The following is a 25,861-nucleotide window of genomic DNA, read 5'->3' on the forward strand; positions in this document are numbered from 1 at the left end:
CCCCCCCACCCCCTTTTCAAAACCACATCCTATACCCTGCCCACTCTGGTTTTTTGTTGTTTTTTTTTTTAAACTCGTCCTCCTTCCCTCTTGTAATAGGCGCGATAGCCTCTTAGTTTCACAGATAAAATGCTACCAGAAAAGCTTGGAGGGAGGGCAAATTCACTTCAATTTTGCTCTCGCATCAGCTGGGAATTAAGGCAATCTATAAAGAGATGAGACTAAATGCTGTTTATATAAGATAAAGTTGACTGGGTGCTACTCTCTGAGAGTTAAGATTGTTTGAAGGAGTATAAGCAGAAAGATTCACAATGCTATGAATTATCAGGTGCTTTTTGATTATAGGCTGGGTCTACAATCTTGAAGGGAAAGGAACGGCAGTCTGGAGAAGAAAAGCTAGCAAGGGAAGAATTGGGCCAGTTTTTGGCTCTCCTTGTCCTCTGATGAGCACAGTCTCTCCTGGGAGGAAGAAAACCTCAGTATCTGGGAACCGGACCAACTCCCCTGGATTGCAGGAAGGAGAGAATCAACTGCTTATGGGATACAATTCAAACTCCTTAATATGGCATTCACCCTACCACCTCTTCTGAATCCTACCCATTCTGCAATATTTTGCCTCTAGTCTCAGGTTTATAGCATCTAGAGATGGAACCATGACCAAATTCAGTTAAACCGGTGTTTGCTGCGTGCACACTACATGTCAGTTACTCTCCATGAAGTTGGGAATTCATCAGTAGGTCGGACAAAAAATGTCCTGGCTTTTAGGGAATGCATAGCATTTCCCTTTTATTCTGTTAGGAGTTAGTTGGACAGTTAGGTGATCAGGGTCCCCAATAAGAAAATATGGGGTCAGGGCAGCTAAAATAAAATTGCACTGACATCTTGTTCTGCAGCTTAGACAGAACTACACTATTTTCCTTTGCAGCCTTTGCAGAAATGACTTCTGCAAAACGTCCTAAAATGACAATTAACCACAAAGCACTTGTCCCTATCACGGGCAAGGGACAGTTAAGACATAAGCCCCCAGACATTAAAAAAGACTATCAGCATAGAGACCTTAACCTAATAGGTAGACAGATTTCCTGATCATAGCCTAACTGGCACGACTCAGCACACCCTGATTGCTTAAGATAATTCCGCAAAAGAGCTTACAAAAACCCCTAAACTTAGAAACTCTGGGGGCAACCCATTCAGGGCCCAGCCCCTTCCCTCCCTGGGAGGTTTATACTCTTACTCAATAAACGTTTCTTTGCTGCCCACCAGTCTTTATCTTCGAACCTGCATGACCAAGGACCTCAGGCACTGAGGGGACAAAAATCCTGTAACACTTCTTACAAAATCAAAAAGGGACAAGCCCAACTGATTTTTAACACAACTGGAGAGAATGATCAATAGCCAATTAATTACGGGCTGTGAATTTCTTGAAAGAAGTGTGAGATAAGTATTTGATTACTCAGCCTTAGAAGAAGATTGAGCAAGATGAGTAGGAAAAACAGGTAAGAAAAATGTGAACTGAGGAAGATGAAGGATAATGAAAGGAGAGAGAGGGAGAAGGCCCCAGGGTGAGAGTAAATGAAGAAAACAATTTAGTTCTGATTAAAGATTTGGAAGTGAGAGATAGTATCAAGGCTTTGCTGGGGGGGCGCGGGAGGTGGCCAGGGTTGGGGGAGTGGAGGCAGGGGGAGGGAATTTCAATGGTCAATTTCCTAACGTCATTAATTTGTAGCGTAGCAACAACTTCACTATGTGGCAAGAGGATGAGCAGCGACCCAGCACAGAAATGGGACCGAATTTTCCTAGTCGGTAAACTGGTGGAAGTGCATTTTTCTTTTTGGGTTTGGTTGTGGGCCTAAAGTTCAAACTGATGCTACCGGACCTGAAACAAACCAGATTATGTTGTCTCTCTCTCTTTTTTTAAAAAAATGAGAATATTTTCTCAATCTGTTAGTTGCAAGAACCAAGTATGAGTGAAACGTGACATCCAAGAAAACCTTCCCTGAGGTCACACCTCCCCTCCCCCACCTCATTCCTGTCCTTCCAGGACACACTGAGCCTAGAGGCCCCTTAGTTACCACAGCAACTGAATTTAGCCGCCAAAGGACAAGGAATATCCTGTATGGCTGTGAGGTCCAATAGAAATATAATCCAAGCTATTTATGTAATATAAAATGTGCTAGTAGCCACATTAAAAATTTTAAAAGAAACAAGAGAGGTTAGTTTAAATAATTATTTTATTTGACCCACTAAAGCCCAAATAATATCATTTCAGTATGACATCAATATAACAATTATGACTAAGGTAGTTTATTCGCCCCTTACTAAGTCTTTGAAATTCAGTGTATATTTCACATTTATTAACACATCTCCATTTTTAGACTTTAAGTTTTCTACAGTTAAATATGGCATCTATCAAAACAACAAAGTTGTGTTTGATGGGAAAATATTTTAAATTGCTCTGATTTTAAATTAATAAAAACCAACAATTCAGTTTCTCAGTGGTACTAACCCCATGTAAGTACTCAACAGTCACATGAGCCTTGTGGCTGGACCTTGCTTAGAGTAAGAAGACCATGATGCTCTGTTTTCCTCCAGTCTTTTCTAGGTCCTTTCTTATCTTTGCTTTTATTTATGACTTGTCTCACAGTGTCACTCTTGACTCTAAATCACTTTATCTTTTCTTCCTCCCTCTTCCTAGGTTTAGTAGAATTAGTCTTTATGGTTTGCAAGAGCAAATTACACGAGTAAAAGTACAAAGTTGGTCTGTATTACCCCCTTCATTTACTCAGAGCAGGCTCCAATGTAATTCCAGAACACAGTATCTGCCCCAGTAATTATTCGCCCAAATTAATTTGTGTAAAACAGGATGGAGAAAGACAACACTGAAGGTTAAGTTTTAGATGTGTCAATTCTGTCGGATATTTTCTTGGTGAAAAAGGAGGGAGGGCGAAAGGGAGACAGATCTGAAAGATATTTTGTCTGGCCAACTCAGCCTGAGAAAATTACCTTTCAAACAGTTAAGCAAGTTAATAGGGACAGCATTCTACTTCTAGCAATATATGTACTTTTAAAGGTTACAACTGGAATTCAACTTTGAATCTCAAGCATCTAAAAGCATGCTGAATGTGGTGCGATAAATCCTTCTTGAGTTAAGAGGGATCTGATAAAGTGCTGACCAGAAACCAGTCAGTGCTGGGCTTATCCCCAGAATAAGAGACGCCCAAGTTAAGCAATCCTCACCCTGGGCAATATGTAACAGTTGTGCAATACAACTGATGTTTTAGGGAGATCAGTTGGTTGATTGGGGTCTTCGAGGCACTTTGAGAGCAGGTCTCACTAGAATCCCGGCTCCAGTCAGCCTGGGATTACAACTCTGGTGATTAATCTGGTGATTATGCTACGGGAAGGCCAGCAAGGTAAAGGTCCTACAACATGGGGGTCCTGTATCATTTGAGTCCGGTGAGTTGTTCTTCCATCTTTACTGAAAACAAAAGAAGAAATGTGGTGGATACATTCAAAAATGGAATAGATTGGGAAGAAATGTTATGAAATTCCCACCTAATAGTTTAATGTAGGTTTGCTAAGAAAAAAAGTCATGAATGAATAATGGTCTGAAATCTCTTAGGTCCAAACACAGGTATCTGCAGACCATACATCTCAATCCTAGCTTCTTGCTGCTCTGTGGGAGGATGTTTGCTACTGTGATAACTGAGTAGGAAAACAAACCAAAAATTCCCGAAATCAAGGAATACAGGACTTTAAACACGGAGAGTTAAAGACAGAAAACTGCCTCTTTCATAGAACACTGTAATGGCATTTCAAGGCACACACAAAAAAGCTCATACCTACTTTAAAAATTGCCAGAGTTAATTCTACTCTTTGCTCGCATTTGTAATTTTTCTCATAAAGAACAACTTTTGCTGCATGTTATTTACTAATCTTCCTCTACTGGTTTTGGCGTAGTCAAAATTCATCTTGAATGTGAAAACACCAGGGTAAAGAAAGAAAAAATTTGAGAAATGTTGATTTTCCTGTCTAATTTGGGTTTCAACTGTTCATCACTCCAGTTGATCCTGAAGCTCTCAGACCCGTATCACTTTCTAAGGGGCTCTCCCTCCTCCAATTTCCTTCAAAAATCAATCTATCACGTACCAGTGCTAGATGAATTACATTACATCAAAATCACTATCATATCATTCTCCTACTCATATATCTTCAATGGTTATTGAATAAAGTCTACATCAGTGCCGTCCAACAGAAACGTGAGCCACATAAGAAATTTAAAATTTTCCAGTAGTCCCATTTCAAAAGAGTGAAAAGAAATGAGTTCATTTCAATATTATATTTTATTTAAACTAATATATGCCAAATATTGTCCTTTCAACCTGTACATAATATAAAATTTATTAATTAGAGATTTCTCTCTCTGTCTCTCTCTCTCTCTCTCTTTTTTTTTTTTTTTTGGTACTAGATCTCAAAATTCCAATCTGTATTTTATACTTACAGCACCTCTTAACTGGGACACTAAATTTTCAACATTTAAGATGAAATGTAGTCTGATTAAAACAATGAAGTTGTGTTTAACAAAAACACTTTATAGTACTTCTAATTTTTTTACACTGCTTCAATTTTTTTAAATCACTTCTGTCATTTTCCTTCTCTTTCCTCCTTCCTTCTTCTTTCTTTCCTTTCCTCCTTCGCCCACGTCCTCCTACCTCCCTCTTTCCCTTCCTTCTTCTCTTTCTCTCTCTCCCTCTCTTCCTTCCTTCCTTCCTTTCTTCTTTATGTAAGCTCTATGCCCAACATGGAACTTGAATTTAATACCCCACGATCAAGAGTCGCATGCTCTACCGACGGAGCCAGCCAGGTGCCCCAACACTGCTTCAATTTTTAAAGTGAATAAATTAAAACAAACTAAATGAATTAAAATGGGATGCAATTTATTTATTTATTTATTTTTAAAGATTTTATTTATTTATTTGAGAGAGAGAGAGAATGAGAGATAGAAAGCACGAGAGGGAAGAGGGTCAGAGGGAGAAGCAGACTCCCTGCTGAGCAGGGAGCCCGATGTGGGACTCGATCCCGGGACTCCAGGATCATGACCTGAGCCGCAGGTAAGTCGCTTAACCAACTGAGCCACCCAGGCGCCCCTGGGATGCAATTTATAATTAAACTCCTCAGTCACACTAGTCACATTTTAGGTATATCTCTCTCCTTTGTCCAAGCCGAACTAAAGCAATTGTCAGTGTTCAAACACTGTGCTCAAAGAGCCCTATGTACCTCTACATCTGTACCCTTTATTATATCCTTTATAATAAACTCAGAAATGTGAGTAGTGTTTCTTTGAGTTCTGTCAGCTGCTCTAGCAAATTAATCAAACCCCAGGACAGGGTTGTTGGAACCTCTAATCTCCAGTGGTTGATAACCTGGGCTTGCCACTGGCCGCTGAAGTGGAGGGAGAGGGAGGCAGTCTTGTGGGGCTGGGCCCTTAACCTGAGACACCTGATGCTATCTCAGGGTAGATAGAATTGAGTTGAATTGAGAGGGTATTCGGTTCTCACCAGCTGAGAACTGAGGAATTGCTTGGTGGTGTGAAAAAACACACACTGAAGGCCGCCATAACAATACACCACAGACTGGATGGCTTAAACAACAGAAATTTATTTTCTTAACAATGCTGGAGTCTGGGCATCCAAGATCAAGGTGTTGGCAGGTTTGGTTTCTCCTAAGGATTTTCTCCTTGACTTAGAGATGGTCTTTTTCTCTGTGTGCCTGCATCCCTGGTGTCTCTTGAATAAGGACATCAGTAGGATTGGATTAGGGCCCACCTAAAGGCCTCATTTTAACTTCATCACTTCTTTAAAGGCCCTGTCTCCTAATACAATCACATTCTGAGGAACTGGGCATTAAGCCTCCCATAGGAATTTTGGGGGAACACAAGTCAGCCCATAATACCATTTTATTAAAGACTCATTCTTTTGTACTCTTTCATCTTGAATATCCTTCCCAGCGGACTAACTCCTAGTCATACATACAATAACCACTATCTCTTCCCCTTTGTGAAACATTCCTAGATAAAGCTAAGAAGGTATGGTTTCCTTTGGGCCACAGCGTATCTCAAACATACCTATATTATACATACTTACTAAATCCCATAGCAATTATTTGTTTTGTTTTGTTTTTAAGATTATTTATTTATTTATTTGAAACACACACTGAGAGAGCACAAGTAGGCAGAGTAGAGGGCAGAGGAAGAGGGAGAAGCAGGCTTCCTGCTGAGCAGGGAGCCTGATGTGGGGCTCCATCCCAGGACCCTGGGATTATGACCCGAGCCGAAGACAGACGCTTAACCGACTGAGCTACCCAGGTGCCCCAATAGCAATTATTTGTTTACATATTTGCCTAGCTTTCTAAATTCTGAGCACTCTGAGGGCAGAGATTTTATCATATCCATAGTGCCCAACAAATAGGTGAACAAAAAATGTTGGTTAAATTAGCAGAATAAGGGCGACGGGTGGCTCAGTTGGTTAAAGGACTGCCTTCAGCTCAGGTCATGATCCTGGAGTCCTGGGATAGAGTCCCACATTGGGCTCCCTGCTCAGTGGGGAGTCTGCTTCTCCCTCTGACCCTTCCCCCCTCATGCTCTGTCTCATTCTCTCTCAAATAAATAAATAATCTTTAAAAAAAATTAGCTGAGAGGCGCCTGGGTGGCTCAGTTGGTTGAGCGACTGCCTTTGGTTCAGGTCATGATCCCAGGTTCCTGGGATCAAGCCCTGCATCGGGCTCCGTGCTCGGCCAGAAGCCTGCTTCTCCCTCTCTCAGTACCCCTGCTTGTGTTCCCTTTCACGCTGTCCCTCTCTCTCTCTCTCTCTGTCAATTAAATAAATAAATAAAATCTTTAAAAAAAAATTAGCTGAATAAAACATGTCCAAAGCATATCCTTCGGGCTGTTGAGTATCTAAACAATATATAACCTAATTAGTAATTGTGTAAGTTTTTTTTTTTATATATAATCTCTACACCCAACATGGGGCTCAAACTGACAACCCTGACATCAAGAATCGAATTTTCCACTGACCGAGTCAGCCAGGCACCTTCCTAATTAGTAAATTGTACAACATGATTATAGAAATGATTTGTTAATAAAGGTAGTGATTTGTAGACGTCTGAAAAAAGGTTCCTTAGAAAATGAACTTCTTTTAGGGATATACATGGATGTGGCTTGATAACTTGATGAAGGTGATACAGTTTCCTTTATTTCCCAATAATCGTTCTTTAATGTATTCAAAGATTATAAGTATACTAGCATTCCTGAAGCTTTATTTTTCATTGGTAAAACATAAAGCCAATTTAAAGAAATGTACAATCAGTCTTATGTCTGTTTCCTTGGCACCAGCCATCTCTGAAGCTCTGCCTACTCGGTCCGCTAATAAGCCCTCTGATTGACATTAAAACAAAACAAAACATAAAAACCTCTAGTAGGGGCGCCTGGGTGACTCAGTCGTTGGGCGTCTGCCTTCGGCTCAGGTCATGATTCCAGGCTCCTGGGATCAAGCCCCGTGTCAGGCTCGGTGCTCGGCGGGAAGACTGCTTCTCCCTCTCCCACTCCCCTGCTTGTGTTCCTGCTCTCACTAACTCTCTCTGTCAAATAAATCAATAAAATCTTTAAAAAAAAAAAAACCCTCTAGTACTAGTCTAGACGATGACCAGGTCATTTGTAAGCACACACTGTTGAGGACTGGTTATCCTTAGTCTTTAATACCCCAGGCTATACTCCTAATCTAACTAGGTCTCTTGAAATGGTCAATATCATATCTGTAAGAACATCTAATTTTATGTTTAGGTCTGTTGCCAGTTTCAATGTGGATACTTTCTAAATGTACTTAGCAGAGACAAATCTATTACCATACAATATTATTGTGTATATTATTTAAAAAATGCTGTGCTATTACTAGTTTACAAATTTATTCCCCCAAATACACTGTGAGCTTCCTGAAAACAGTGCCTATACTTTATTTGCTTCAATATTCTGAAGAGTTGATACACTGTTAAGTTATAAGTAAATGTTTTTGAGAGAACTGAAGAAATGAATGGTGATCAGAGAGTCATTTCTCAGGAATCAAATAGAACTGAACATAGTCATTTTGTTTTGTTTTGTTTTGTTAAAGGTTTTATTTTTAAGGACGCATAGGTTGGTCAGTTGTTTAAGCGACTGCCTTCGGCTCAGGTCATAATCCTGGAGTCCTGGAATTGAGTCCTGCATCGGGCTCCCTGCTCAGCGAGGAGCCTGCTTCTCCCTCTAACCCTCCCCTCTCTCATGTACTCTCTCTCTGATTCTCACTCTCTCAAAATAGATAAATAAATCTTTAAAAAAAAAGATTTTATTTTTAAGTAATCTCTACATCCAAAGTGAGACTCAAACTCACAACCTCAAGATCAAGAGTCACATGCTCTACTGACTGAAGCAAGCAGACATCCCGAACGTAGTTTAAATTGTATTTATATCCTGGCCATCTCTCAAAAGATTTTTTTTTATGGGGGGGTACAGTAAGAGAGGGAGAGAGAGAATCTTAAGCAGGCTCTCTGGCCAGCATGTAGCTCAGTGCAGGGGTAGATCTCAGAATCCTGAGATCATGACTTCAGCCGAAATCAAGAGTCTGAACCTTAACCTACTGAGCCACCCAGGCGTCACTCTAAAAAGAATGTGTTAACAAACAAAAGAATAGTGGCCTGTATTCCTTTTCTTTTAGTTTTTTAAGTAGGTTCCATGCTTGGCAATGTGGGGCTTGAACTCACAACCCTGAGGTCAAGACCTGAGGTGATATCCAGAGTCAGACACTTAAGTGACTGAGTCACCCAGGCACCCCACTGGTCTGCATTTGTTTTTTTATCCCCCTATTTTTTAAAAAAATTTATTCATTGGGATGTCTGGGTGGTTCTGTCAGTTAAGCATCTGCCTTTGACTCAGGTCATGATCCCAGAGTCCTGGGATCAAGTTCTGTGTCAGGCTCCTTGCTCAGCAGAGAGTCTGTTTCTCCCTCTCCCTGCTGCTCCCCCTGCCTGTGCATGCTCTCTCTCTCTCTGGCAAATAAATAAATAAAATATTTAAAAACATTTATTTCCTAATCCATCCTAGAGGGAGAGAGAGAGTGTGTGCACAAGCAGGGGAGGGGCGGAAGGGGAAGGGGAGGGACAAGCAGACTCCACGATGAGCACAGAACCCAGTGGGGTGCTCAACCTCATGACCCTGAGATCACTACCCAAGCAGAAACCAAGAGTCAGATGTTCAACTGACCAAGCCACCCAGGCACCCCAGTGGTCTGTATTTCTTAAACAAAAATACTCATTTGATTGTTAATATTTTATATTACCCACCATTAGGATGATTAACGAATTCCCTCTTAACTCGCTCTTTAAGTACAGCATTACCCTCATACCAAAACCAGACCAAAGACATTACAAGACAACTACGGACCAATATCTCTCATGAACATAGATACAAAAGTCCTTAAGAACCTATTAGCAAATATAATACAACAATAAATAAAAAGAATGATTATACATCATCACCAATTGGGATTTATTACAGGTATGCAAGGCCTGTTCAATATTTGAAAATCAATTAATGTAATCCATCATATCAGCAAGTTAAAAAGAAAACTCACATGGTTGTGTCAATAAATGCAGAAAAATTTGACAAAATCCAACACTTTTTTATGATTAAAAATGCTCAGTAAACTAGGAATATAGAGGAGCTTCCTTGATAAAGAAAAAACCTACAACTAATAACATACTGAAATGGTGAAAAATCCAAAGCTTTCCCACTAAAATCAGGAACATGGTAGAAATGTTCGCTCACTACTTCTTTTTAACATTAGCTAGAAGAACTAGCTAATGTAATAAGATAGGAAATGGAAATAAAAGGCATACAGAGGGGCGCCCAGGTGGTTCAGCCGTTAAGAGTCTGCCTTCAGCTCAGGTCATGATTCCAGGGTCCTGGGATCAAGCCCCACATTGGACTCCCTGCTCCACAGGAAGCCTGCTTCTCCCTTTCCCACTCCCCTTGCTTGTGTTTCCTCTCTTGACGTGTCTCTGTCAAATAAATAAAATCTTTTAAAAAATAAAATAAAATTAAATTAAATTAAAGGCATACAGATTAGGAAGAAATAAAACAGTTTGAACATGACAGGATTGTGTATGAGAATAAAATCCAAAGGAATTGACAAAAAATTCCTATAACTAATAAATTATTATAGTAGCAAGGTTGCAAGATACAAAGTTCATATATAAAAGTCAATCACAGTTCTATATACCAGCAAAAAAGGTAGAACTTGATATTAAAAACGCAATACCATTTATATTAACATCCCAAAAGGGAGATGTTTAGATATAAATCTAACAAAATATGTACAAGAGCTACATGAGGAAAATTACAGAATTCTTTTTTTTTTTAAGATTTTATTTATTTATTTGCTAGAGAGAAAGAGAGCATGGGCGAGAGAGAGTGAGCTAGAGTACAAGCCGGGGGAGCTGCAGGCAGAGGGAGAAGCAGGCTCCCTGCTGATCAGGGAGCCCAATGTGGGACTCGATCCCAGGACCCTGGGATCATGACCTGAGCTGAAGACAGCCACTTAACTGACTGAGCTACCCAGGCGTCCCATAAAATTACAAAAGTCTTATGAATAAAATCAGTAGAACTAAATAAATGGAGAGGTAGTCTATGCTTATGGATAGAAAGACTAAATATTTTTAAGATGTTAGTCTTTCCAACGTGAAATATAGATTCAATGCAATCCCATTCAATGTCCCAGTAAGTTACTTTGTGGATATCAAAAAACTGATTCTTGGGGCGCCTGGGTGACTCAGTCGGTTGAGAGTCTGCCTTCAGCTCAGGTCATGATCCCAGTGTCCGGGGATCGAGCCCTGTGTTGCGCTCCCTGCTCAGAGGGGAGCCTGCTTCTCCCTCTCCCGCTCCCCCTGCTTGTGCTCTCTCTGTCAAAAAAAATAAATAAAATCTTAAAAAAAACCAAAAACTGATTCTAAAGTTTATATGAGGTGGCATAAGACCCAGAATAGCCAACACAATACTGAAGGAGAACAACAAATTTGTAGAACTGATATTACCTACCAGACTTTGAGACTTACTATAAAGTCTCAGTAATCAAGACGTGGTATTGATGAAAACAATAGACAAACAGATCAATGGGACAGAATGGAGAGCCCAGAAAGACCCACATGAATACAGCCGACTGTGTTTTTACAAAGAAACAAAGGCAACACAGTGGAGTAGAGATAGTCCCCTTCTCAACAAATGGTGGCAGAACAACAGGACGTATGCCGGCAGAAAAAAAAGAACGAACAAATGAGCAAATGAAAGAAAGAAAGAAAGAAAGAAAGGAAGGAAGGAAGGAAGGAAGAAAAGAAAGAAAGAAGGAAAAAGAATCCAGTAACAGATCTTATACCTTTCATAAAAATTAACTCAAAATGGATCATAGATCTAAATGTAAAACACAAAGATAATAAACTCCTAGAAGAAAAACTAGACTCCCCTGGGTATGGCAATGACTTTTTTAGATGGAACACGAAAGGCACCACCCACGAAAATAATATTTGGTAAGTTGAACTTTATTAAACTTCTGGATTGCCTGGGTGGCTCAGTTGGTTAAGCGACTGCCTTCAGCTCAGGTCATAATCTCAGGGTCCTGGGATCGAGCCCTGCATCGGGCTCCCTGCTCAGTGGGGAGCCTGCTTCTCCCTCTGCCCTCCCCCTGCTTGTACTCTCTCTCTGTCAAATAAATAAAATCTTTAAAAAAAATTAAATTAAATTAAATTTTCTGCTCTGCAAAAGACACTTTCAAGAGAATAAGAGGACAAACCACAGACTGGAAGAAAATATCGGATAAAGGACCATTATCCAAAATATACAAAGAGCTGGTAAAATTGAACAATAAAAAAAAAACGAACCTGATTAAAAAATAGGCCAAGGACCTCAGCAGAAACACTGCCCCAAATAAGATTTATGTATGACAAATAAGCATATGAAAAGTTGCTCCACATCAAATGTCATAAGAGAAATGCAAATTAAAACAACAACAAGGGGCACCTGGGCGGCTCAGTTGGTTGAGGATCTACTTTCAGCTCAGGTGATGATCTTGGGGTCCTGATATCGAGCCCCACATCTGGCTCCCTACTCAGCAGGGCGTCTGCTTCTCCTTCCCTCTCTGCTCCTCCCCCTCTTGTGCACTCACTCTGGCTCTCTCTCAAAATCGTTAAAAAACAAAAAACAACGAGATACCACTTCACACCTATTAGAATGGCCAACATCTGGAACACTGACAATACCAAATGCTGATGAGGATGTGGTGCAACAAGAAATCTCATACATTGCTAGCGGGATTGCAAAAATGGTACAGCCACTTTGGAAGACAGTTTGGTGGTTTCTTACGAAACTAAACATACACCTACCATACAATCCAGCAATCCTGCTCCTTGGTATTTACTCAAATGAGTTGAAAATTTATGTCCACACAAAAACTTGCACACAGATATTTATAGGTTTATTCGTAATTGCCAAATCTTGGAAGAAACCAAGATATCTTTGAATAAGGGAATGTATAAACAAAAGTGTGGTACAATCAAACAATGGAGGGCGCCTGGGTGGCTCAGTTGGTTGGGCGACTGCCTTTGGCTCAGGTCATGACCCTGGAGTCCCTGGATCGAGTCCCGCATCGGGCTCTCTGCTCGGTAGGGAGTCTGCTTGTCCCTCTGACCCTCTTCCCTCTTGTGCTCTCTGTCTCTCATTCTCTCCCTCTCAAATAAATAAATAAAATCTTAAAAAACCCCCAAAACAATGGAATAGTATTCAGTGCTAAAAAGAAATGAGCTATTGAGCTATGAAAAGACATGGAGGACCCTTAAATGCATATTACTAAGTGACAGAAACCAATCTGAAAAAACTACACACTGTATGGTTTCAAGTATGTCACATTCTGCAAAAGGCAAAACTATGGAGATAGTACAAAGATCACTGGTTGCCAGGGACTTGGGGTGGGGGAGGGAGGAGAGATAAATAGGTAGAGCACACAGGATTATTAGGGCAATGCAACAATTCCATATGATGCTGAAATGATGGATACATGTTCTTATACATGTGTCCAAAATCATAAAATGTACAAAGCCAAGAGTGAATCCTACTGTAAAAGTACGGACTTTGGGTGATTATGATGTGTCAATGTACCTTCATCAACTGTAACAAGTGTGCCACTCTGGTGGGAGATGTTTATAATGGGGAATGCTATGCATGTGTGGGGGCAACAGGTATATGGGAAATCTCTGTACCTTCCTCTTAATTTTGCTATGAACCAAAACTGTTCTAAAAATAATAAAATCAGGCACCAGGGTGGAATCGGGTGATTCCACTTAGAGGAGGTATCTAAAGTAGCCTCATTCATAGAAACAGACACTAGATTAGTAACCTGGAGCTCGAGGGAAGGAGAAAAGGGGAGTAGCACTTTAATGGGTATAATGTTTCAGTTTTGCAAGATGAAAAAATTCTGGATATTTGTTTCATAACAATATGAATATTCCTAACACTACTGAACTGTACATTTACAAATAGTTAAGACGGGGCACCTGGGTGGCTCAGTCGTTAGGCGACTGCCTTCGGCTCAGGTCATGATCCCAGGGTCCCAGCATCCAGTCCCGCACCGGGCTCCCTGCTCGGCAGGCAGTCTGCTTCTCCCTCTATCCTCCCCACCTCTCATGCTCTCTCTCAAATAAATAAATAAATAAAATATTTTTTTAAATGGTTAAGATGGTAAATTTTATATTATGTGCTTTAAACCACAATAAGAAAGAATGAAAAAAAACGAATGGGATTTACCTTGCTATGTTTCAGACTTGTTTGGTACTTGTCATCCCTTTCTTCTTTCCAATTTCTCCCCAGGAAAGAGAATGTCTGACACCTGTCCCACTATTGTAGTTTGGAAGCACATAACTTGTTTGGTTTCACAGGTTCATATCTGGAGAGAAATTCTGCCTTAGGATGAATGTATTTGTGTTTTCAAAAAAGTGTTTGCTGTTGAATAGAGGAGATGTCGGCGGAGAGCAAGAGGGGAAACCCATTAGGAAGCTACTGGGCCAGGGTTCCTGGGTGGCTCAGTTGGTTAAGCAACTGCCTTCGGCTCAGGTCATGATCCTGGAGTCTTGGGATCGAGTCCCACATCAGGCTTCCGGCTTGGCGGGAAGTCTGCTTCTACCTCTGACCCTCTCCCCTCTCATGCTGTTTCTCTCTCTCTCTCAAATAAATAAATAAATAAATAAATAAATAAATAAATAAAATCTTAAAAAAAAAAAAAAAAAAGGAAGCTACTGGGCCAGGTGAGAAATGATGAGGACGTGAAGTTGGTAGGACGTGAAGGAGGGTAGTAGTAGTAGTGGAAGCAGTAAGTTGTTGGATTTGAAAGGTATTTTCCAGATAGGGCCAACCAGGGGGCGCCTGGGTGGCTCAGTTGGTTAAGCATAGGACATCGGCTCAGGTCATGATCTCAGGGTCCTAGAATCGAGCCTGGTTTCAAAGCCCAGCAGTGGGCTCTGGGCTCAGCGGGGAGAGTGCATGCCTTTCTGCCCCCACCCCACTCATGCCCTCTCTCTCTCTCTCCCTCACTGAAATAAATAAATAAAAATCTTAAAAACAAAAAATCTAGGCGCACCTGGGTGGCTCAGTTGTTAAGCATCTGCCTTCGGCTCAGGTCATGATCCCAGGGTCCTGGGATCGAGCCCCGCGTTGGGCTCCCTGCTCAACGGGAACCTGCTTCTCCCTCTCCCGCTCCGCCTGCTTGTATTCCCTCTCTTGCTGTGTCTCTCTCCGTCAAATAAATAAATAAAATCTTAAAAAAAAAAAATCTAGATCCAACAGGGTTAACTGATAGTCTACGTGTTGGGTATGAGAGAGGAAAAAAAGGAGTAAAAAATGATCTTCAGGGTTTTGCCTGATCAACTGGGGAATTGGGGTTGCCAATTACTCAATTAGGAAGGCACAGAGAGGAGCAGGTTTGAGGAGTCAAATCAAGAGTTTGTTTTAGACATGTGAAGTCCGAGATATTTTTTTCCTTAAAGATTTTATTTATTTGTCAGAGAGAGAGGGCACACATGCAGGGGGAGCGGCCGGCAGAGGGAGAAGCAGGCTCCCCGCTGAGCAAGGAGCCCAACGTGGGGCTCGATCCCAGAACCCCGCATCACGACCCGAGCCGAAGGCAGACACCTAACCTACTGAGCCACCCAGGCGTCCCTGAAGTCTGAGATATTGTTAAAAATATCTAACAATAGGGCACTCTCCTCTCAGCCTAACATGCTGGGGTTATGAGGACACAAAAGATAGGGTTTCTGTCTTTAAGGTCCCATGGGAGGGGGTGGAGAGAAACCTATAAACCAGTGTTTGGGGGCTTTATTATTAATGTTATTATTAATAGACTTTATTATAGGGAGAGCAATTTTAAATTTACAGATAAACAGAGAAGAAAGTACATACAGGGGCACCTGGTGGCTCAGCCGGTTAAGCGTCTGCCTTCAGCTCAGGTCATGATCCCAGCGTCCTGGGATGGAGCCCTACATAGGGCTCCCTGCTCAGTGGGAAGCCTGCTTCTCCCTCTGCCCCTCCCCCCTGCCCATGCTCTCTGTCTCTGTCTCTCTCTCTCTCTCTCTCTTTGGGGGGAAAAAACTACATAGAGTTCCCATATACCATAGGAGCTTTACTATTATTAACATCTTGCACGAGTGTAGTAATATTTGTACAACTGATAAACCTACACTAACACCTCAGAGTTACCCAGAGTCCACACTTTACATTAAGGTTCACTCGTGGTATTGTAAATTTTATGGGTTTGGACAAAGGTATAATGACATGTGTCCATCATTGCACTAGCATAATGAATAATTTCACTGTCCTAAAAAAACCTCTGTGCTCTGTCTGTTCATGCATCCTCCCTCCAACACCCCAACCCCCGGCAACCAGTGTCTCCATAGTTTTGCCTTTTGCAGAATGCCATATATAGGCATACCTCAGTGGTACTGCAGGTTTGGTTCCAGAACACTGCAATAAAGCAATTATCATAATAAATCAACTCAAATGAATTTTTTTTGGTTTCCTGGTACACAAAAAGTTATGTGTACACTATACTGTAGTCTATTAAATGTGCAATAGGGGTGCCTTATTACTCAGTCCGTTAAGCACTGGACTCTTGATTTTGGCTCAGGTCATGGTTTCAGGGTCCTGGGATGAAGTCCCCTGTCCAGTTCCACAGTCAGCATGGTGTCTGTCTACTTGAGATTCTCTCTCTCTGCCCCTCCCCTGGCTCACACTCTCTCTCTAAAATGAATAAATAAATCTTTAAATGTGCAATAACACTATGTGTAAAAAACAATGTACATCCCTTAATTAAAAAAATATTGCTGAAAAATGCTAACCATTATCTGAGCGTTCAGTGAGTGGTACTCTTTTTGCTGGTGGCGTGTCTTGCCTTGATGTTGATGGCTGATGACTGATTAGGGCAGTGGTTGCTAAACACTGGGGTGGTTGTGGCAACTTCTTTGCTTCTTTCTTCCTTCCTTCCTTCCTTTCTTTCTCTCTCTCTCTCTCTCTCTTTCTTTCTTCAGTAAGCTCTAGGCCCAACATGGGGCTTGAACCCAAGACCCCAGATCAAGAGTCCCATGCTCTACCAACTGTGCCAGCCAGGCACCCAGGACAATTTCTTAAAATAAGAAAACAGTGAAGTCTGCCCCCCTTTGATTGACTTTTCTTTCACAAATGATTTCTCTGCAGTGCGCAATGCTGTTCAATAGCATTTCACTCACAGTAGAACTTCGTTCAAAATTGGAAGTCAATCGAGGTGCCTGGGTGGCTCAGTTGGTTAAGCATCTGCCTTCGGCTTAGGTCATGATCCCGGGGTCCTGGGATAGAGCTCCGCATCAGGCTCCCTGCTCGGCGGGGAGGCTGCTTCTCCCTCTCCCTCTGCCTGCCTCTCTGCCTACTTGTTCTCTCTCTCTATCTCTCTCTGTCAAATAAATAGATAAAATCTTTAAAAAAAATAATTGGAGTCAATCCTCTCAAACCCTGCTGCTGTCTTATCAGCTATGATTATGTAATATTCTAAATCCTTTGATGTCCTTTCTACAATCTTCACAGCATCTTCAGCAGGAGTAGATTCCATCTCAAGAAACCACTTTCTTTGCTCCTCCATAAGAAACAAGTCCTCATCTGTTCAAGTTTGATCATGTGATTGGAGCAATTCAGTCACATCTTTAGGTTCTACTTCCAACTGCAATTCTCTTGCTGTTTCCATCCCATCTGCAGTTCCTTCTCCACTGAAATCGGGAACTTCTCAAAGTCATCAATGAGAGCTGGAATCACCTTCTTCCAAACCCCTGTTCATGTCGATACTGTGACCTCTTCCCATGAATCACGAATGTTCTTAATGGCATCTAAAATGGTGAATCCCTTCCAGAAGGTTTTTGATTTACTTTGCCCAGATGCATCAGAGAAATCACTATCTATGTTAGCTATAGCCTCACAAAATATATTTTTTAAATAATAAAACTTGAAGTAGACTTCTTCTTTGAGCCACAGGCTACAGAATGGATGGTGTATTAGCAGTAATGAAAACAGTGTGAATCTCACCGGACATCGCCATCCGAGCTCTTGGGTGATCAGATGCATTGTCAATGAGCAGTCATATTTGAAAGGAATCTATTCTTCTGGGCAGGAGGTCTCCTCAGTGGGCTTAAAATACTCAGTAAACCATGTTGTAAACAGATGTGCTGTCATCCAGGCTTTGCTGTTCCATTTAGAGAGCACAGGCAGAGTAGACTTAGCAAAATTCTTGAGCATTGTTTTTTCAGATGGTGAATGAGCACTGGCTTCAGCATACTCACCAGCTGCATTACCCTTACAAGAGAGTCAGCCTGTCCTCTGAAACTTTGAAACGAGGCACTGACTTCTCCTTTCTAGCTATGAAAGTCCTAGCTTTTAAAGAAGACACCTTCTTTCAACAGAAAGCCATCGGTCTACATTGAACATCTGTTGGTTAGTGTGGTCACCTTCATTAATGATCTGAGCTCGATCTTCTGGAGAACTTGCTGCAGGTTCTTCTTCTTCCTTTTATTTATTTATTTATTTATTTATTTATTTATTTATTTATTTATTTGACCTTCATGACTTGCTGCGGCTTCTATATCAGCACTTGCTCTTCACCTTGCACTTGTATGTTGTAGAGACAGTTTCTTTCCTTTAACCCCATGAACCAACATCCATTTAGCTTCAGACTTTTCTTCTGCAGCTTTCTCACCTCTTAGCCTCCATAGAATTAAGGAGAGTTGTGGTCTCGTTCTGGATTAGGCTTTGGCGCAAGGGAATATTGTAGCTGGTTTGATCTTCTATCCAGATCACTAAAATGTTTTCTATATCAGTAATAAGGCTGTTTCACTTTCTTTCTTTCTTCCTTCTTTTCTTTTCTTTTTTTTAAAGATTTTATTCATTTGGGAGAGAGAGAGAGCATGTGCAAAAGCAGGGGTAGTGGCAGAGGGAGAGGCAGAACCAGGCTCCCTGCTGTGGGATTCCATCCCAGGACCCTGGGACCATCACCTGAGCCCAAGGCAGACGCTTAACCAACTGAGCCACCCAGGTGCCCCCCATTTCACTTTCTTATCATTTCCTTGTTCACTGGAATAATACTTGCATTTCCTTCAAGAACTTTGCCTTTGTACTCATAATTTGGGTAACTGGTGCAAGAGACATGGCTTTCAGGCCAGTTTGGTTCTCAACATGCCTTCTTCACTAAACGTATTCATTTGTAGCTTTCAAACTAAAGTGAGGGACATATGACGCTTCCTTTCACTTGAACACTTAGAGGTCATTGCAAGGTTATTAAGTGGCCTAATTTCAATATTGGTGGTCCCCTGGAAAAGGGAGGTCTGCGGAGAGAGTAAGCAGAATGAATGGCCAGCTGGTAGAGCAATCAGAACACACACAACATTTATCAAGTTTGCCATCTGGTATAGGTGTGGTTTGTGGCACCTGAAAACAATTAGGATAGTAATAATCAGGGGCGGGCAGTTGGGTGCCTCGGTTAAACGTCCAAGTCTTCATTTCGGCTCAGGTCATGATCTCAGGGTCATGAGATCAAGCCCCACCTCGGGCTCTGTGCTGGGCGTGGAGGTGTGGAGCCTGCTCAAGATTTTCTCTCTTGCTCACTCTACCCCTCCCCACTCACACTTGTGCTCTCTCACTCTAATAGAATAATGATAATAAGAAAAAGAAAAATAGTAACAGCAGAGATCACCGATCACAGATCACCATAACAAATGTACCATCTATGAATAAGTTTGAAATACTGTGAGAATAACTGAAATGTGACATAGACGCCAAATGAGCGAATGGTTGCCAATAGACTTGACTGACCCAGGATTGCTACAATTTGTAAAAAAAAAATGCAGTATCTGTGAAGAGCAATGAAGGAAAGATCAAGAAAATAAAGTATGCCTGTCGTTGGAGTCATAGAGTATGCAGCCTTTTCAGATTGGCTACTTTTACTTAGTAATATGCATTTAAAGTTCCTCCATGTCTTTTCGTGGCTGATACATCATTTCTTTTTTTTTCTTTTCTTTCCTTTTCTTTTAAGATTTTATTTATTTATTTGAGAGAGAGAGAATGAGAGATAGAGAACACGAGAGGGAAGAGGGTCAGAGGGAGAAGCCAACTCCCCGCCGAACAGGGATCCCAATGCAGGACTTGATCCCGGGACTCCAGGATCATGACCTGAGCCAAAGGTCGCTTAACCAACTGAGCCACCCAGGCGCCCTCCTTTTCTTTTTAATAACTCATTTCTTTCTTTCTTTCTTTTTTTTAAAGATTTTATTTATTTATTTGATAGAGAAAGAGACACACACACAGTGAGAAAGGGAACACAAGCAGGGGAACTGGGAGAGGGAGAAGCAGGCTTCCCGCTGAGCAGGGAGCCCGATGTGGGGCTCGATCCCAGGACCCGAGCCAAAGGCAGACGCTTAATAGCTCATTTCTTTTTAGCACTGTATAATATTCCACTGGACGTACCACATCTTGTTATCTATTTACCTACTGAAGGACATCTTGGTTGCTTCCAAGTTTGGGCAATTGTGAATAAAGCCGCTATAAACATTCATGCACAGGTGTGTGGGTGGATGTCAACTTTCAGTTCATTTGGGTAAATAACAAGGAGTGTGACTGCTGGATCATAAACAAGTATTTTACATGCAAACTTCTAATCAATTGTTGATAGAGAACATAGACATTTGTTTGCAAGAAGCACAGAGCTTTCTTTAAGTTCCTTGTTTACTCTGACAGTGCTCTACCATAAATGTCCTTCGTTGTGTTTTTGTGGCTATTAGTCTGACACTATCACCAGGATACCCCTGTCTGGCTCATTTACAGGAAGACAGCTACAGACTACTGATAACTGAACTGACTCATATCCACCCTTTAAAAAAACCATAAGCAAGTGCCAATCTCTGGATGACGATATGGGCAATGCCACTACCGTTCAATACAATGTTTCATATTTAGAGGTTTGCGTTCTTTTAGTAGAGCACTTCCCCAACTTTGGCGACCCTCCCGCCCAGAACAAGCCACCTCCTCAGAAAAAAAAAAACCCATCAAATTCTCTAGGAAAAGGCTGTTGAAGCTCTAGGGTGGTGTTTATTAATATGGGGTTCTAAGATGGACTAGACAGGACACAGATGCCCTGAGAGTCAATGCAAATGTTGTCTTTCATGTGCTCTTCTGCGGGGGCAGGGGGACCACAAGCTCTTGTCACAGTCTCAGAAAGGAGCACAGGACCCAGAAAACAGCCCAAGGGGCTGTCAAAGCTTGGGTGTGGTAGGAAGGGGGAGGAGAAAGAATCTGACCTCTCCGGCGTCATCAGTGGAATTATAGTATGGAAACCGCAGGAGTGGTCGGCCTTCAAGTTAGTTCCCCACCCACTGTTAGCCAGGGTCTGAGCTCCAGGTGCCATCACAAAGAACCAGCCCTTTTGAAGCCAGAGGCTCTAATTCCCTCCCAGCAGGGGGGAGGTTAAGAGGCAGCATTCACAGAGCCATTTATTAGTAGGGGACTTTAGTGAGAAGTACAGCCAACTTCATCACAGGACAGAGTTGGAGGAGACTAAAATTCTTTTTTTTTTAAGATTTTATTTATTTGACACAGAGAGACACAGCGAGAGAGGGAACACAAGCGGGGGAGTGGGAGAGGGAGAAACAGCCCCCCCCCCCAGCAGGGAGCCTGATGAGTGGCTCGATCCCAGGATCTTGGGACCATGACCCGAGCTGAAGGCAGACGCTTAACGAACTGAGCCACCCAGGCGCCCCGAGGGTAAAATTCTTCACCCTAACTCATCCAAATGGCCACTGTGATATTTTAGCTTTTTGCCTTTAGCCACTGGAAAGGGAAGAGATGTGAAGCAGAGCAGATAAAACTCTCTGGAGGTAAACAGAACCGTGTTTCTCCTTATTAAAACTGTCCATGTACTATGTGCACTGGACACATTTTGTCCTGTGTCTTTTATGTGCTATACAGTCTTCTAGCCACTGTACTTATAATCATTTTATGTCTCCTATACATGCTTCATTTACAAGTGCATTGTAATCTTTCTTTAGTGAAAAATCAGCTTCCCTAACTTACATATCTTTTTTTTTTTTTTTTTTTACAAATAGTCGAGGCCGTTGGCCTTGTTTTCAGCCTCAAATTGAATCAGGAAGTCACTGAAATATTTGGATGAGGCGGGCCCAGAAACCCAAGAATCTCCTCTCCTCTGTGCTACCCGGTAGCTTAAGCCCCGCCTGCCTGCGTTTTTAGGAGGCTACGTCAGCGAGTGAGGACGTGCTTTGTAGACCGTCTGCCAAATCTCCAAAGTGACTAGTTCCATCACTCAGGCCGACCAAAGGTTCCTCTTCTGTACTCTTCTGCTTCTCCCCTCCTCCCGCGTAATTTATTTTCATGCTGATGCTACCCAGGGACGCAGGCAATATCTGTATCTCCCTTACTGTCCTGTTTTTTCCTCCTTTTTGGTTGTCCTCCATTTGACGTGAATCTGCACAATCTCATGGGTGTGTAAAACCCTGAATTCTTCTTGAATGGGTGGATGCAGATTTACTGAACGAATCTGTACCTATTTAAAAAATGTGTGGAAGGAATGTTGACTTTGATAGTCTGTCCCTATAATACTGTAAGTTTTTATGTTCAAATGTGGGAGAGGTACTCTGACTAAAATCACAATCTAAAGTTCTTAAATATTAGGTTCCAGGGGGCTTTTTAACCCAATTTGATTCCAATTAAATGTAGATGGCTATTTTAAGATAATTGGAAATCAACAACTTTACACACATTTTTTACAAAATTAAAGGAAAAGAGGTAGTCCATTCAATGTCATCCTCTTGACTTGTGGCCCTTTAAGGGCTTTGGGCCTTAACTTGCTATTCTCTGGCTTTCTCCCCCCTAATACTATGAATAAGCAACAACAGATAAACACACTGACAGCAAGAGTGAAGAAGAAAGACAAATGCCTGGAAAATCGACAATGGGATATGGGTCTGGATTAATTCATTTATTCATTCATACAGATCTACTATGTTGCCAGGCCCAGTTTTAGATATTGGGGATACTGTGGTGAAGGTGGTAGGAGAACTCCATTTTTTGCTTTCAAGGAGCTCAAATTCAAGTGCAGTGGAGTGATGCACATATTTTTACTTTTTATGTCTATGCCTTAAAATATTTTCTTTCTTTTTTTAATATTTTAGTCTTAAGTAATCTCTACACCCAACATAGGGCTCCAACCCATAACCCCAAGATCAAGGGTCACATGCTCCACCGACTGAGTCAGCCAGGCATCCCTAAAAAATTATTTTAAAGCAAGCATAGCTAAGACCACAGATTCTGGACTCAGACATCCTGGGTTTGAGTCCTCGCTCTGCTTGCTACTTAACGCTGTGTGATCTTGGGAAAGTCTTTTAGTGTCACTGTGCTTCCATTTCCTTATATGTAATATGAAGGTAATAAGAGAGTCTACTTCATAAGATTTGTTATGAGGATTAAATTAAATCAGTTAATATGTGTAAAGCACTTAGAATAGTTCCCAGTATTGTCATATAAGTGTCTGTCTAAAAAGAAAAAAGGAACAGACATATCTACCTATTTTCACAGTTGAATATATATGCTCAGAGATAAATTACTGTAGGTCTTGTGTTAATGTCTAGATTCCTGGGGCGCCTAGGTGGTTGAGTGGGTTAAGTGTCTGACTTCAGCTAGGGTTATGATCTCAGGGTCCTGGAATTGAGTCTCCACACTGGGCCCCAGCTCCCCATTCAGCAGGGAGTCTGCTTGTTCCTCCTGCACCTTCCAGCCAGCTGTGTTTGCACGCACTCTTTCTCACATAAACAAATAAAATTTTTTTTTTTTTAAAAGTCTAGATTCTGGGCGCCTGGGTGGCTCAGTCATTAAGCGTCCGCCTTTGGCTCAGGTCATGATCCAAGGGTCCTGGGATTGAGTCCCGCATTGGGCTTCCTGCTCAGTGGGGAGCCTGCTTCTCCCTCTCCAACTCCCTCTGCTTGTGTTCCCTGTCTCTCTGTGTCTCTCTCTCTGAAATAAATAAAATCTTTGAAAAAGAAAAAAAAGTTGGATGCTTAACCAACTGCGCCACTGAGGCGCCCTGTCATCACTTAAAAAAAAGGGGGGGGCGCTTGGATAGCCAGGTCGTTAAGCATCTGCCTTCAGCTCAGGTCATGATCCCAGCGTCCTGGGATTGAGTCCCGCATTGGGCTCCCTGCTCGGCGGGAAGCCTGCGTCTCCCTCTCCCATTCCCCCTTGCTTGTGTTCCCTCTCCCGCTGTGTCTCTCTCTGTCAAATAAATTAAAAAAAAAAAAAAAAAGGCTAGATTCTCATTCTTTTTAAGAACCTAAAGACCTTCCAAAGATTCTCCAGTTGCATGTGAGGAACTCGAATAAATATTCTTCTCTGTAATAACTGAAGCTGTATTTATTAAGTGCCAGGTTCTTATCATGTTTCCTCATTTACAATTCAGAACAGTACTTTAAATTTAGTATTACCATTCTGATTTCCCAAGAGAAATCTGTAAGTAATTAGCTTACCTTACACGGTTTGGGGCAGAACTAGTTGTCCGAATGTACTTTTACAATCTGTTGCTTATATTCCGAGAAAGATATAGGCAATCTTGGTTTAGAAAGAAGTATCTGCGAAAGCCAGTGTTTCCCCATCCGCACCCCCCACCTCTTTCCTCCTAGAAATGGAGCCTGTTTTTCCCCCCTTCTGCAGCCACCGGTCATAAACAGAAAGCATGGCTGGGGTGCAATAAATCTGGAGGCTGATGATACGTGACTGTTCAAGAGTTGTGGGAAAGGGAGCCAACCTCCCCTACCGCTGCAGTAAAGATCCTTATTTTCAGGCTTTGGCGAGAAGATCCTCATAGGTGGAGGGGAGATGAGGAGAGCAGGGAAGGAGGCTCTGTGAGGGAGAGAAAGCTCTTGCTTCTTCTCAGTGCTGTCTCTGCCTACAAATATACCAAAGCGGAAAAAGGCCGCACTTATTTCAGGAATAATGGATTTGGAGAGCCTGTTTTTGTACTACCCGTAAAGTAAGAATAGTTTTTACATTTTTAAGTGGTTGCAAACAAATGTAAAAGAATAGTATTTTGTGGGCGCTTGGGTGGCTCAGTTGGTTAAGCAACTGCCTTCGGCTCAGGTCATGATCCTGGAGTCCTGGGATCGAGTCCCGCATTGGGCTCCCTGCTCAGCAGGGAGTCTGCTTCTCCCTCTGACCCTCCCCCCTCTCATGTGCTCTCTCTCTCTCTCTCTCTCTGTCATTCTCTCTGTCTCAGATAAATAAATAAAATCTTCATAAGAAAAAAAAGAATAGTATTTTGTGACTTGTAAAAATTATATTAAATTCTGGGGCATCTGGCTGGCTCAGTCAGTGGAGCATGTGACTCCTGATCTTGGGGTCGTGAGTTTGAGACCCGTGCTGGGCACAGAGATTACTTCAAAAAAATGATATGAAATTTAAATCTCAGTGTCCATAAGTAAAATTTTGCTGGTACTCATCCACACTCCTTCATTTATATATTGTCAATGGCTGCTTTTGCACTATAATGTCACAGTTGAATAGTCATGTCAAGAGAGTATAGGGCCCTACCAAGGCTAAAATATTTAGTATCTGACCTTTTGTTTTGTTTTAAAGATTTTATTTATTTGACAGAGAGAGAGCTAATATGTACAAGTAGGGGAGCATCAGGCAGAGGGAGAAGTAGTTTCCCTGCTGAGTAAGGAGCCTGATGCAGGACTCGATCCCAGGACTCTGGGATCATGACCTAAGCCAAAGGCAGATGCTTAACTGATTGAGCCACCCAGGCACTCATGTTATCTGACCTTTTTTTAAGCCTTTTTATTTTTAATTAATTTATTTATTTATTTGACAGAGACACAGCAAGAGAGGGAACACAAGCAGGGGTAGTGGGAGAGGGAGAAGCAGGCTCCCCACTGAGCAGGGAGCCGATGAGGGGCTTGATCCCAGGACCCTGGGATCATGACCTGAGCTGAAGGCAGACGCTTCACGAGTGAGCCACCCAGATGCCCTTTATTTTTTTTATTTTTATTTTTTTTAAGATTTTATTTATTTGAGAGAGAGAATGAGAGAGAGAGAGTACAAGAGAGGGGGGAAGGTCAGAGGGAGAAGCAGACTCCCAGCTGAGCAGAGAGCCCCATGCAGGGCTCGAGCCCAGGACCCCGGACCCTGGGATCATAACCTGAGCCGAAGGCAGCCACTAACCGA

General features: G+C 41.9%; 1 protein-coding gene across 2 annotated transcripts in view; it reads right to left on the minus strand.

Annotated features, from left to right (window-relative positions):
- The window catches only part of LOC113922266 (solute carrier family 2, facilitated glucose transporter member 3), an 85,160-nt gene that overhangs the window by 14,180 nt on the left and 45,119 nt on the right, over nucleotides 1-25,861 (minus strand). The gene's annotated exons all lie outside the window — the stretch shown is intronic.

The sequence above is a fragment of the Zalophus californianus genome, chromosome 9 (assembly GCF_009762305.2).
Source record: "Zalophus californianus isolate mZalCal1 chromosome 9, mZalCal1.pri.v2, whole genome shotgun sequence".
Taxonomy (NCBI): Eukaryota; Metazoa; Chordata; class Mammalia; order Carnivora; family Otariidae; genus Zalophus; species Zalophus californianus.